Genomic DNA, 13,484 nt, shown 5'->3' on the forward strand with positions numbered 1-13,484 from the left:
CGCGCTGTGAATGTTATCCTGTATCAGATACGCAGATGCTGACAGTCTTCCAGAATTCCATGAAGCCACGATTGATTAAATAAACCAGAGCTTCCATCTCTGAGGCCTCATTAGATTAGAACAATCAAACACCAGAGGAAGGACTGAGTCCATAACTTTCTGCAGTCAACCGCCAAGCTGAGAGATGCGGTCAATATTCCTTCTCCTTTCTCCTGGTCTTCATAGCAGCATCCATGGATCTAGACCTTGCGTTTTATGTATGCATATGCCAGAGATTGCACATTTAGGAAAGAAGAACGGTGTGTTAAGAGAAGAAAGCCATTTCTGTATAAATTAGATACATCATATATAAATTGATATGTGTTATTATTATGAGCCTCAGTATCTATTGGAAAAAGAGGAAGGGCTATTTTGATTTGGCCATTGATTATGTGGGGAGACTCAGAAATTTGTCAATCCAGATGGGCTTCCTGGAGGCGTTGGGGCTTGGATTAGGCTCTGAAGATGAGGCAGGATTCGCCAGGGCCCCCAGAAGCAGGAAGAGTGAGAGGAAGAGACACAGCAGAAGGAATGGGGTGCTACATGTGAGATGATGAGACGTAGCCATGGGGCACAGCAGAGGAAGTGTCTGCAGAGAGAGAAGCTGTGACTTGGTTCATCTCAGGGAGCCCCATGAGGGTGATTTTATGAGACCCTGAAATTCTGTGTGTAGTACCGCAGGCCCAAGAGACTTGCTCCTGCTGGAAGACCGTGGAAACCAGGGCTCCAGCCAAAGGGCTGTGTCTCTGGCCCCAGCACCTCAGGTGTCTCCCCTCTAAGCTTACCTGATGCCCCATCATCTCTCCAAGGCTGTCTCGAGTCATCCCCTCTCCACGAAGCCTTATACATGACCCCCTTCACCTCACCAAACCTCCACGTCTTCATCTGTAAAATGGGAGGGATGACCTTCCTTTGCCCTGTGCCAGAGGACTGTTCTGAGCATGAGAAGAAAGGCGGGTGCACTGGCAGGTCCTATAGGAAAGGAGGAGCAGAGCTGAGGAAAGAGCTGGAAAGACCCAGACAGGAGTCCCTGCTCTACCTCTTCTCCGGTTGGCCCTGGGAAAGGGAAATGAGCTCTTCAAGACTCATGTCCATCGTCTGGCAAAGGGAGCCATGGTGACTCCATCAGGAGCTAGCGAAAGGTGGTGAATAGGTGAATGACTCAGCTGCGTTCCAGCTGCATCAGAGGTACCACAGGTTTGCTCCCTGTTGTTATCTGGCATTATCTCTTCTTCCCTTCCTTTCCTTTACTACTCAAGAACACGGCCAGCCTTGTCTCCAGGTCCCCTGGCCCAGATGGTGATCACATTGTTTCACAGATTACAGAGCTGGTCCTTTGGAGAGCAGCAGCTCCCACTTTCTCCCAAACTGTGGGTGCTGACCATGATTCACTGGGACATTGGGCTAATTACCAGATGTTGCTGAGTCTCTCTGTTCCCCTCCCCACAGCCCCCATCCACTGAGGATGTGCTGGCCTCTATGGCAACCATCAGGCAGCGAGCTTATAAATCGGGCTCATCTTCCAGGGCACGGGGCATGTTGCAAATATTTGACCTCCAGGTACCTCCAGGTCACGGGGATTTATTAGTGGGAATCGGCGGTTCAGCAGATGACATTTTAAAAGGCGTTTTATTGCTTCGTGACCTGTGTGCATTGCAGGGTAATTCTGAGGCTTTGTGTCTGAGCGACTGTCCAAGTGGCAGTGGCTCCCACCAAGTCGAAGCCCTGCTTGCCCAGGACAGCAAATTCAGGTATGACCACTCCCACCCCAGTCCTCAGACCCCATGTCCAAAATTTCAGGCTCTCCTCTCATCCCAAGCTGGGATTTGATGCCCAGCCCAGCAAGGGAGGTTTCCTGTAGAAAGAAGAAGATTCTAATCAGATCTCCCCAAAGGCCATAGAAGTCAGACTATGCTATGCATATGAGGAAACAGGCTCAGAGAGGTGAGGGAGACTTAATCAAAGTCAGATAGCTCATACATGACCGAGTGACCACTGGATGCCTGGGGTAGCCCCCCACCAATCATCATTCTGCAACTCAAGCTACATCTGCAAAATGTTTCCATTTGCTTTAAGAGCACAGGGCATGCCTCGAAGGGTGATTCCTGGATGAGCATCACCAGTGACGGTGCTGCAGAGAGTGGCCTGGAGACCAGGCTCTTAGAGAAACTCAGAAGCCACTGGAAGATGTAAACCTATCTCTGCATGCACGAGGCAGCCTGGACAGTCTGTGGCCTCTCAGAGCAGCACGGCACACAGCACCCAGCCTGTTTCTAGCAGCCCTTTGCAAATAAGTGCAGGAGCCCCTCCTCTAGACCACACAGTCTGACTTGGAGGATTCCTGCCGCCTCTCAGGTTTCCCTTGATCAGAGCACCGACGCCATATCCAAGCAGAGCTCGGAGAGATCGCGGATTCCACCACAATAAAGCAAATAATGCAATAAAGCAAGGCACACAAATGTTTTGACTTCTCAGTACATAGAAAAATTACATTTACACGATGCTGTGGTCTATTAAGTGTTCAATGGCATAATGTCAAAAAAGAGTAACGTACAAACCTTAATTAGAAATACTCTTCTGCTAAAAAAACATTAACCATCATCTGAGCCTAATCTTCTTGCTAAGTGGAGGGTCTTACCTCAACGTTGACGGCTGCCGACTGATCAGGGTGGTGACTGATAAAGGGTGGGGCAGCTGTGACAATTTCTTAAAATAAGACAGCGGCGAAGTTGGCCACACTGATTGACACTTCCTTGCACAAATGATTTCTCTGTAGCCTGTGATGCTGTTCGATAGCGTTTTACCCCCAGTAAAGCTTCTTTCAGAATTGGAGTCCATCTTCTCAAATCCTGTCTCAGCTTTATCAGTGAAGTTTATATAATATTCCCAATCTTTCGTTGTCACTTCAACAGTCTTCATAGCATCTTCACCAGGAGCAGATTCCATCTCAAGAAACCACTTTCTTTGCTCATCCATAAGAAGCAAACGCCTGTCCCATCCGTTCAAGATCAGTCATGAGATTGCAGCAATTCGGTCACATCTTCAGGCTTTACTTCTAATTCTAGTTCTCTTGCAATTTCCATCACATCTGCAGCTATAACAGTGATGTCAAAAATCACTGATCACAGATCACCATGCAAATATAATTATAGTACAAAGTTTGAAATATTGCAAGAATTACCAAAATGTGACATAGAGACATGAAGTGAGCAAATGCTGTTGGAAAAAGGGCACCAAGAGACTTGCCCAGTGCAGGGCTGCCAAAAACCTTCAATTTAAAAAGAGCAACAAAAAAAACCCTCAATATCCGCAAAGCACAATAAAGTGAGGTATGTCCGCGTTATGATCATCTATACCATCTTCCGACCTGGCACCTACACTATGAACTTCTGGACAGAGACCAGGCTGACTCACTTCTGTCTCCCCAGGACCTTCCCCTGTGCCTGGCTCAAAGGAGAGGCTCATTATATGTTGATTTCATGGATTGCGCACTCCAAACCTGTCGCCCGAGGGAATGCTGTCTCTTCCTTTCAGCATTCTTCTGGTGAGTCACGGGCGTGTTGAAGAATACACTTCTAGCCCTGAGACATGCATTAAGGCATGTAATCCAGATTCTGCAAGACTCAGCCCATTCTGGAGAGGTTCAGATGATAGAAGCCACACACACACACACACACACACACACACACACACACACTGCTGTTTTATCAAACACCAGCCTCTTGGAAGCAGAGATGTGTGGACTCCTCTATCGGTTTGTTTGTTTGTTTTTGTAGAGGGTAGGTAATTAGGTTTATTGATTGATTGATTTGCTTATTTTACTACTTATTTATTAATTAAATGGAGGTACTGGGGATTGAACCCAGGACCGCGTGCAGGCTAAGGCCGCACTCTACCACTGAGCTATACCCTTCCCACTCGGTTTCTTGTTCATGATCAATGAAACACACAGTTGAGCCCAAAATGATAAAGATCTTTTCCCCAGGCTGCCAGCTGTTCCTTTCTTCCCGAGCCAACTCAGTCTTGGCTTCGTTAAAAAGACTTTTATTGAGTGTCTACTCTGAGCCAGTGAACTACTGAGACATTAGAACAACAAAAATGAACAAAGTATAGCACCTACTCTCAGAAGTCCGTCGTCTGCCGGAGGAGAAAAAATGAGACATCAGATCACGAGTGTATAAGACAACACGTGCTGTGTAGGAGGCCCACGAGTGTACGGAAGTGTGGAAGTGGGTTTGGGAACCTGGGTAGCCATGAGGTCATCATCCCTTGGAGGTGATACCTGGGCTTTGTGTTAGAGAGTAAATGGAAATAATGGTGTGAAGGGCTTGGAAGGGCATCACAGGCAGGGTACACAGCACGTGCAAAGGTACGGAGGTGAGAAGGGTTTGGTGGACACAGGGACTTTCATACTATTCAGCGTTGCTGGACTGAAGAGGTTAAGTTAGACAGTAGCAGATCTGGGAAGCTAGGAACCCATCATAGAGATTTTCTAAGCCAGCCTAGGGATGCTGTGGGCAACAGAGAGTTATTAAAGGACCTTAAATATGGTGGTAAAGACCTATCTGCTTTAGGGAGACCCCTTTGGTGACCCCATATGGGGTGGGGTGATGTTATAGTTGGTGGAAGAAAGGAGATTATTTACAAGACTGCTGTAACATCCCAGAGGGAAGATGGTGAGTCTTAATTGAAGCAGAGGAGATGGGATGGAAAGAAAGGAAAGTTTCATGATATTTAAGGGATATGGGACAGTCAGGCTTAAGTGAGCAAGTAGATGCGCAACCCGGAGCCAGAGCCTTGTTCCTTGGGCTGATTGGGCAGAACCCAGACATCAAGAATTGAAGGAAAATAGCTAACATCTCGGGAGAGGAACTGCAGGATTATAAAGACCACACGTTCCCGGCCGTCGGTTGCTACCTCTACAACTGCCCGGCTCTCCAGAGGTGTGCTGCGCTTATGGGCATGGCAGGGTTCATTTAATCAGGAGGCTTTGAAATGTTTTTGCTCCTCAATCTTCATAAAAAGGAAATGAGGGCTGTGGTGGGTGGACGAATTGTTGAGCTGAAAAGAGAGAGACTGGGCCTTTGATGAGCCCCGGCAATAGTCAGGGTCACATGTCGCGCTACCCGGCCCGACTTGCGGGAGTGTGAGGGCAGGCAGGGAGGAGAGGCAAGCGGGCAGACGCCGGCAGGTGGCTAATCGGATAGCTTGCCAGTACTAGCGATGATCAACAGGCCGGTGTACAGGCGATCATGTGCCCTTGAATTTGGGGGGACATTGATGTCCTGTCCCTCCTCCTGACTAGCCATTGTGCCCTGGGCAAAACCCTGCCTTTCTCTTGACTATGTACCGTTTCTCTCATTCCTCATTAGGCCCAGTTCCATCACTCATTAGTCCCATTTTACAGAAAAGACTGGTGGTATAAAGAAATTAAGTGACTTGCCCCGGGTCCCACTCACTAGGATTTCAACTCTGTATAATTCCTCTGTGGGTTGAGAGCCTACGCTGATACATGGTGCACCTGTTCCCATCAAGGTGGCCACTGGTTCCGGCACTGAACTGTCCTTCTGACAGCCTGGTGTTTGTCAAAAACCTACTGTAGGCCAGGCCCGCACCAGACACTTGACATAATCTCATTGCCTCATCCTAATCACCTGACCTGGCTACCGTGGTCCCCATTTCACAGGCTAGGTGGCAGATCTGAGAGGTCACTCACCCACTTCTTCAGGCCGTGATGTAGGCCTGAGTCTGTTAAGCCTAAGGTCTGTGCTCTCATCCTAACCCCACTGTGCTCCTGCCTCTGGGGAGAGATAAAACAGAAAGGTGGGCGACGCATTTTTGTACATGGCCCTTTCACAGACCTATTCTTTAATCCGCAAAGCAGCTATTGCCATCCTGGTTATACAGGAGAAACTGGAGGACGAAGCAGATTAGGCAACTTCCCCAAGGTCACAAAGCAAGCCTGCAGTACCTAGCTCTGCATCTTCACATCAGACAACACAGAGGGAGTGGCATCTAACTCGCAGTCCATTTCAAAAAACGAAGGCGTTTTTCTGGGTCACATCCTGGACAACCAGCCCTCATCTCAGAATTTGGGGAAGGGCCTTGGGACCGACAGGCCACATGCCCCGCAGCCACTAGGAGCTGCACATGCCTCCCCTACCTATGGACCGGCAGCATCGGATGCTGCTTTAATTAGATCGCCATGGTAACGAGCTACGGGTGAACAATAGACAGTTGTGTACTTGCGAAAATCATCAGCCTCAGACGAGGCCCCGCTAAACTGTAATTATGCTGGAGGAGAAGGGGATCTTCATTTCAGTGAGAGCAATAAACCGCCACCCTCGCCTCGTTACCTTGGGATGTTATTTGAACATCAGGGTCTGGGATTCCAGGCAGCTTTATTGTTTGAATTTATATTTTGAATGTGTTAAAACCCCCAGGTAAAGATGATCATCTTTACATCCTGGGCTTTGAGTTGTGTGTGTCCAGAGGGGAGCTGAGCGCAAGGTAGGGAAGGGAAGAGCAATTACATACGTAGCATTTACTGGGTGTAGACCTGCCAGATGTTCTACATGGTCTCCCCAAATCATCACCGGAAGCGCCTGCTGCGGGTGTGTTGAGCCCCACTTTACAAGGCTGCAAGCCGGCTGAGGGTTGACCCCTGAGGGTTTGGCTCTGAGGCCCAGCCGCTTCCCCTGAGCCACAGAGCTGTTCAAGGACAAAAGGAGACGGCCCAGTCCAGCTGCACTGGCCAGCAGCCCTCTGCATCCTCCTTTTGATGAAATGTGCGAGCCTCCCTTTAATCCGGTTAGTTTTGCTAGTCTGATAAGATGCAGTTCACCCCGATCATCAGAGTCGCCGAGATCCATAAATAACCGAAAGATCATTTAAAAATAAATTACGGACTGAAAGCAGGGAAAATGCAATCCTTGGATTGTGGCTCTCCAGGCCTACCATAAATCTGTTGTCTTTTCGGCTCTGCAGCGGCCAGGGTCACAGACCGTAAAGAGCTTCCGCAGAGAAATTTGAAAAATCCCAGCAAGATGGGGCATGTGGGAGTCATCGGAAAGGCATTTGCATTCTCTGCCATGAGCCCAGGGTGAAGGATGCAGCCCGCAGGCTGTCTGGGCAGGATGGGTGGGTCCACACACGGAGGAGCCAGCTGCTGCCCTGCCTGCTGGGACTTCAGGCCACCATGGAAAGAAAGAACCCGGCCCCGTAAATGTCTGTGCCTGACCCACTTTCACAAAAAGGAACAAAATTTCCAGTCTCGCTGCAGCATGAAGCTACATTTCCCTTTGGAGACGGGACCCAGTGACCTCAATTCATCAGACAGGGGATGAGTCTGATTTTAGATTTTGTTTTTCCGGAGAGATCACAGTGGTGTTGGAAGAGAGGGGAGGTAAAAATGGATCGCTAGGGAAAGCGGTGGAAGGTGAACAGGACGAGCTCCCCAGGCCCTGCAGCTGCCCCTCGTTCGCATGCAGGACGGCAGGGTAGGGAGGGGGCCTCAGGGGGCCTTTGCGCAAGCTGACGAAACAGTGTCAGCAGCGGTCCCCTCATCTTCACCTCTGGCCGTTGTGATGCTCCAGTGGAATGGTGACCCCCCACCTCCTGTTCAGACAACGACCCAGTAATGGGCATTTTCTCCACACCTGTGCTTGGAACAGCTCCACTGGGACAGCCATCTGCCTCCAGGATCAGGTCTGGGCACCCTCCCCTTCCTCACTCACTTTTCACAGCCAGTGGGAACGTTCTAAGAATTTATTCCTCCCTGGAAAGGCACAGGACTGAAAATCATTGGCAGTTTGAGCTGCAAGTGCATTTCATGATGTTCTAGCTAGGATTTTTATTTTAATTGATGTATAGTCGGCTTACAATGTTGTGTTAATTTCTGGTGTACAGCATAGTGATTCAGTTATACATATATAATATATATATATATTCCTTTCTGTATTCTTTTTAATTATAGGCCATTACAAGGTATTGAATATAGTTCCCTGTGTTGTACAGTAGGACCTTCATAGCAGCACTATTTACAACAGTCAAGACATAGAAGCAACCTAAATATCCATCAACAGATGACTGGATAAAGAAGATGTGGTATATATACAATGGAATACTACTCAGCCATAAAAGGAATAAAATAATGTCATTTGCCATGACATGGATGGACCTGGAGATCGTCATTCTAAGTGAAGTAAGCCAGAAAGAGAAAGGACAATACCATATGATATCACTTATATGTGGAATCTAAAAAATGAGACAGATGAATTTATTTACAAAACAGAAACATTCTCACAGACATAGGAAACAAGCTTGGGGTTACCGGGGGGCACACGGGTGGGAAGGGATACACTGAAAGTTTGGAATCTGCAGATATTAACTAATATGTGTGGATAGGGTTTTAAACTCTGGGATTCCTCACCTCTTCGAGAACACAGTGAAAGCCAGGGAACTTCTCCCCGTGGACAAAGGGGTATGCGGACATGTGTCCAACCATTTGTGTAAACAATCTCAGAGGATGTGCAACCTCCAACACCCACCCACGGTCTCCTGCGCTCATACCCCAGCTGAAGAATCCTTGCTCTGGGCTAACCCCTTCATTTTATAGATGGTTGAGCAGTAAGAGGGGGTGACTAACATTGGTTCGAAAGCCAGTGACGTCACACTGAAGCCCCATTCCTCTCTCTCCCTGGAGAACCTCTACAACCACTTCCTCATGGGACTCTTATTTCCCCTTAGCTTCTCTCCGGTGTATCCTCCACACCCTAATAAAGTAACCCTTTTTCAAATACAGATAACATTAGGTACCTCATCTGCTTAAACTCATTTAATGATCCTCCACTACCCTTGAGATAAGACCCAGCATCTTTCACACGACTTACAAGCCAGGGCGTCACATGAGATCCTGGAGGAGAGGCTGCTCACAGCCCGCTCCCTGTCTGCAAGACCCTCAAAATATGGCCTCAGCAGCCCTCACCAGCCTCACCATGTTCCACACTCACTCCACACTCCACTCTTCTCTGAGCCTCTCACATACTCCAGGGCCTTTGCACATCTTCTGACACAGCTTTCCTTCCTCTCTTCACTCACCTACCTTGCATTCATACTCCACCTCGCTGCTTTGTCACTTTTCAGGAAGGCCTTCCCCGAGTTTAGCTTCCTGAATCAGTCAGGGTCCAGCCAGGGCCTGGAAACTGTGATTCCAAATGGATGGGATTAATCTGGGGTGGGGGCTGTTACCCAAGTGATGAAAAGCTGAAAAGGTTTTTAAGAATTGACACTGGGTTAACCCAGAGATCCCTGACTTCAGGGCGCCATCACTGGCCCTCGGTGTGGAGACTAAACAGGAAGAGGTAGAGTCACCAAGATCTAGAATTTCAGAGAAGGGGCCCATGGGGCTAGGGCTCTGACCTCTGAGAGGCTGCTATGTGTCTGTGGATGTGTCCAGCTGGCACTGGGACTTTTTCCACAGGTGGCACTGAGACCTCGATGCTTGGATGGTGGTGCTCAGAGGGCAGCCCAAAGGCATAGCCCGTGTTTGCAGCATCACACACTCTGAGGGGCGGGAGCTCCCCACTGCTGCTGGAAGAACTGGGCAAAACAGGAAGAGAGCCTCCTTGACCTCCCCTGGTGCTGGAACCTAATTGGAAGCCAGCTGGCAAAGGAGTCTGGGAAATGTGGTTCACAGACTCCCAGCCCCGGCATCACAGAGCAGATTACGGAGCAGATTTGGCCAAGAGACCAAAGTTAATCATCAGCACAACCCCGTGGCATATTGTTTATCTCTTGACCGTTTCGTTCAAGTCCAGGCTCTGTACAGGTTGGCCAAACCATCATCCCTCCCAGTGCTGGCACAGAGCTCAGTAGTCAGCACTCAGCGAGAACTTTCTGAGCCTCAGCTTCCAGAGCAGCAAAGTGGAGCTAAATCCCTGTCCTCAGAATTGTCGTGACGACTGTGAAGGTGAGGACTGTGAGCCGGCCAGGAGCTGTCTGGACTCAGGTCACGACAAAACATGAGAGCCTTTCATAGAAAGTGTCTGGCTTCCCTAGGTGCTGTCTTCTGAGCTTGTTTTTTAACAGCGCGCGAGGATGCTAAGGGAAGCGTGTGAAACCCACTTACTGCCTATCTTCCCCAAAGAATTTCAAAAGCTCCTTCTGCCTATTTTTGTCCTGCGGTACTTGAGTGACTATGTGGGTTATCACCTGTGACAAACATTTTTATATGAGTGTTGACGTTTCTGGTGTTGCCGGAGAGGACAACATCACCTAGGGAGCCCTGTGGAAAGAAGTCTGCAAACATTCTGACCGCAGGGTGTCAGGGGCGGGGCAGCAGGCAGAGAGGAAGATCTGGGGCCTAGAATTCTTAGCTGGAATCCAGAAAGCTATGAACACAGTGAATTCCTTCTTTGAACGCCACCGGGCAGTTTGTGTCACGGAACTTCTCAGACATGAGAGCGTTTTGCAAGCACTGAGACTTCTGATCCAAGATGTGTCTGAACATGCCCTGTGAGTGTGGAATTCCTCAGGAGCCAGTTCAAGAGGCTGTCTGTCACCTTGTCATCCTCCTGGAGGAAAGGCCCCTGGACCGGGGAGTTAGGAGACATGAGTCCTAGTCTCTTCTTATTGGCTACCTCTGTGAGCTTTCGCAGATCCCTTCTCCTGCATTTGTCTGGGTTGGTTCTGAGTTTTGTTGGGCTGGGCGTTTGAATCGCCTGGTCACTTACTCCTAGAGACCTGATGAAGCTGGTTTGGGGTGGGTCCTGGGCGTTATTTACTGTTCTAAGCTTTTGTGCCTCCAGGAATGAGAACGACTCACTGTTCCAACGCATTTCAGTGTTTGTCACAATCACTTGGAGGATTTGTCAAAACACGGGTCGCTCAGCCCCACCCCCCCTGAGTTTCTGACTCAGTGGGTCTGAGGTGACGTCTGAGAATCTACATTCCTAATAAGTTTCCAGGTCCTACTGATGCTGTCAGTCTAGGACCACATTTTGAGAAGCCCTGCTCTAGCCCAGTGGTCACAACGGAGGGGTGACTGCCTCCCAGGGCACATCGGGAGGATGTGTGAAGACATTTTTGGCTTTCACGACTGCTCCTAGGACCTGGTGGGCAGAGGCCAGGGGTGCTGCTAAACATTCCACAAAGCACAGGGCATTTCCCCCAAAGAAGTATCCAGCCCAAAATGTCAATAGTGTCAGTGCATCGGCAATTTTAATGTGCCCGTGAGTCACCTGGAGATCGTGTTAAAGTGCAGATTCTGATAGAGCTGGTCTAGGGAATGGCCCAAGAATTTGCATGCTATAAACTCCCAAACTGCTTCCTTTACCTCTATGAATACATCCTCCCCTAACCTGGAATATGCAGATAACGCTGCTATTCACTGCTCATTCTTCTGAGCCTACAATAGGATGACCACTGACATAGGAAGCCCTCAAGAAGCATCAGAAAGAATTAAGACACTCACTGTGCACAAGCCAAGCTGGCTTCCCCCACCTACCACCCGCACTTGGTCAAGAAGCCCTTGAGCGTGAGGCTCTTGTCTGATCCTTTTGTGTTCCTCCAAAGATGGACACGGAGCTAGGCACAGGTTAGGAACTCCATATATATCTGTTGTACTTAATTAGATGGACACAGTAAGAGTCAACATGCTTGTAATGACAGATTATCATTTCCAAGCTACTGCTGTTGACCTCTCCTTCCAAATGAATCCTTTCCCCGGTCCCAGTGCTCGTCATTTGCAAGATGTTTCAGTTGTATATTCTTGTTTGATCCTCCTCACAAAGTTACAAGGTGAGCAGGGTCCATCCCCACTTACAGATGGGAAAACTGACATGCGGAAATGTGTAGAACTGTGACTGCAGCAAAAGTCCCCATCCCGGCCATGCCATGCCATGCCACACCACTCCCAGGCACCCAGGGAGCTCTGTGCCCCTGCGCCCCACTCTTCTCTTCATCATGATCGCACCTTCTCCTCTTTCTTGTCCCATTTTTTCTGCCTTTCATATCTTCCCATGCCCACATACTAGACAGCCATAGCCTCTACTTAACTGGCTTTCTTTTTAGCCTCTCTGTCTGGTACTGCCCGGGATGGCTGAGGACTTCCTAAAATGCCAACCTGACGAATAGGTTCTCTCCAGCTGGTGGAGGAAAGTCAAGATCCTACCTTATTCACTGCCCTCTTCCCACCCTGTTTCACCAATCACTTTGAACATCACCCCCGGAGAGTCTTCAGCCTACACGGTACCACATCTGGGATCCTTCTCATTACAAGGCAAGTACAGTACGTAACTGACATCTGCTCTCTGCTGGTCCTGTGAGAGCCAGTGAAGAAGCAGAGATTTCTAATTCACAGTTCTTCCTCTCAATATGGTGTTGGAAAAGAAGTTTGGGTTCGGAAAGATTTCAATCAAATCCCAGCTTTGGGTTTTCCAACCGGTAGCTGCTTTTTCTGTCTCTTTGGTTGGTTTCTCACCCTTTCTCCTGACTGCTCGATGCTGGAGAGCTCCAGGGTTCCATCCTCTGACCTCCTTTTTTCCATCTACCCTCACTTCATGGATGATCTCATCCTGTCCCCACTGATGGCTCACCAATGTACATCTAAAGCAACAGCCTCTCTTGTGAACTCCAGACTGACATATCCAAAACTTACTCAACATCACAACTTTGATGTCCAACAGGGAAAAAATATGTGTCAGTATCCAAAACCAAAATCTTGATTATGCCTCACTTCCCCAAATGTTCCTCCCACAATTATTCTCATTTCTGTTAATGTCGATTTCCTTCCATCTTGGAAGAAATCCTAGGCTCCTGTCCACCTTTCACCAGTCTCCTTCAAACTTGGCTCCATGTTTAAAATAGGAGCATCAACTTCTGTCACCTCCACTTCACCATCCCGGCTCAAACCATAGCATCTCTCACCTGAAAAATTGCATATGCATCCTATCTGGTCTCCCTGTCTCCATCCTTGTCTTCCTACAAACTGTTCTCCATAAGCAGAGAGAATGATTCATGTGCAGTGGCTTAATGGTCACCCTCAAAAAGATATGCCTATGTCCTAATATCCAGGCCCTGTGAATGTCACCTTATTTGGGAAAAGGGTCTTTGCAGATGAAATTAAGTTAAAGATCTTGAAATGTGATCATCCTGGATTATCCAAGTGGACCCTACGTCCAATGACAAGTGTTCTTAGAAGACACAGAAGAGAAGACACAGACCTATAGAGGAGAAGTGATGTAAAGACAGAGGTAGAGATGAGAGAGATGAGGCCATGAGTCAAGGAACTCCTGGAGCCCCCAGAAGCTAAAAGAGGCAAGGAAAGAGTCTCCCCTGAAGCCTCTGGAGGGAGTGTGGAGCTGTTGACGCCTTAGTTTGGGGTTTCTGGACTCCAGAACCCGTGAGACGATTAATTTCTGTTGCTTTACACCATCAAGTTTGGC

At 48.6% G+C, this 13,484-nt stretch overlaps 1 long non-coding RNA gene across 1 annotated transcript in view; it reads right to left on the minus strand.

Moving 5' to 3' along the window:
- Nucleotides 1–1,640: 1,640 nt before the first annotated feature.
- Nucleotides 1,641–13,484, minus strand: part of LOC140685914 (uncharacterized) — a 35,266-nt gene continuing 23,422 nt past the window's right edge. Inside the window, exons 2-3 of the long non-coding RNA XR_012059374.1 lie at nucleotides 2,678–3,133; nucleotides 1,641–1,894 (exon numbers count right to left, since the gene is read on the minus strand). This is a non-coding gene — a long non-coding RNA (uncharacterized lncRNA). The remainder of the gene's footprint in view (nucleotides 1,895–2,677; nucleotides 3,134–13,484) is intronic.

The sequence above is a fragment of the Vicugna pacos genome, chromosome 15 (genome assembly GCF_048564905.1).
Source record: "Vicugna pacos chromosome 15, VicPac4, whole genome shotgun sequence".
Taxonomy (NCBI): Eukaryota; Metazoa; Chordata; class Mammalia; order Artiodactyla; family Camelidae; genus Vicugna; species Vicugna pacos.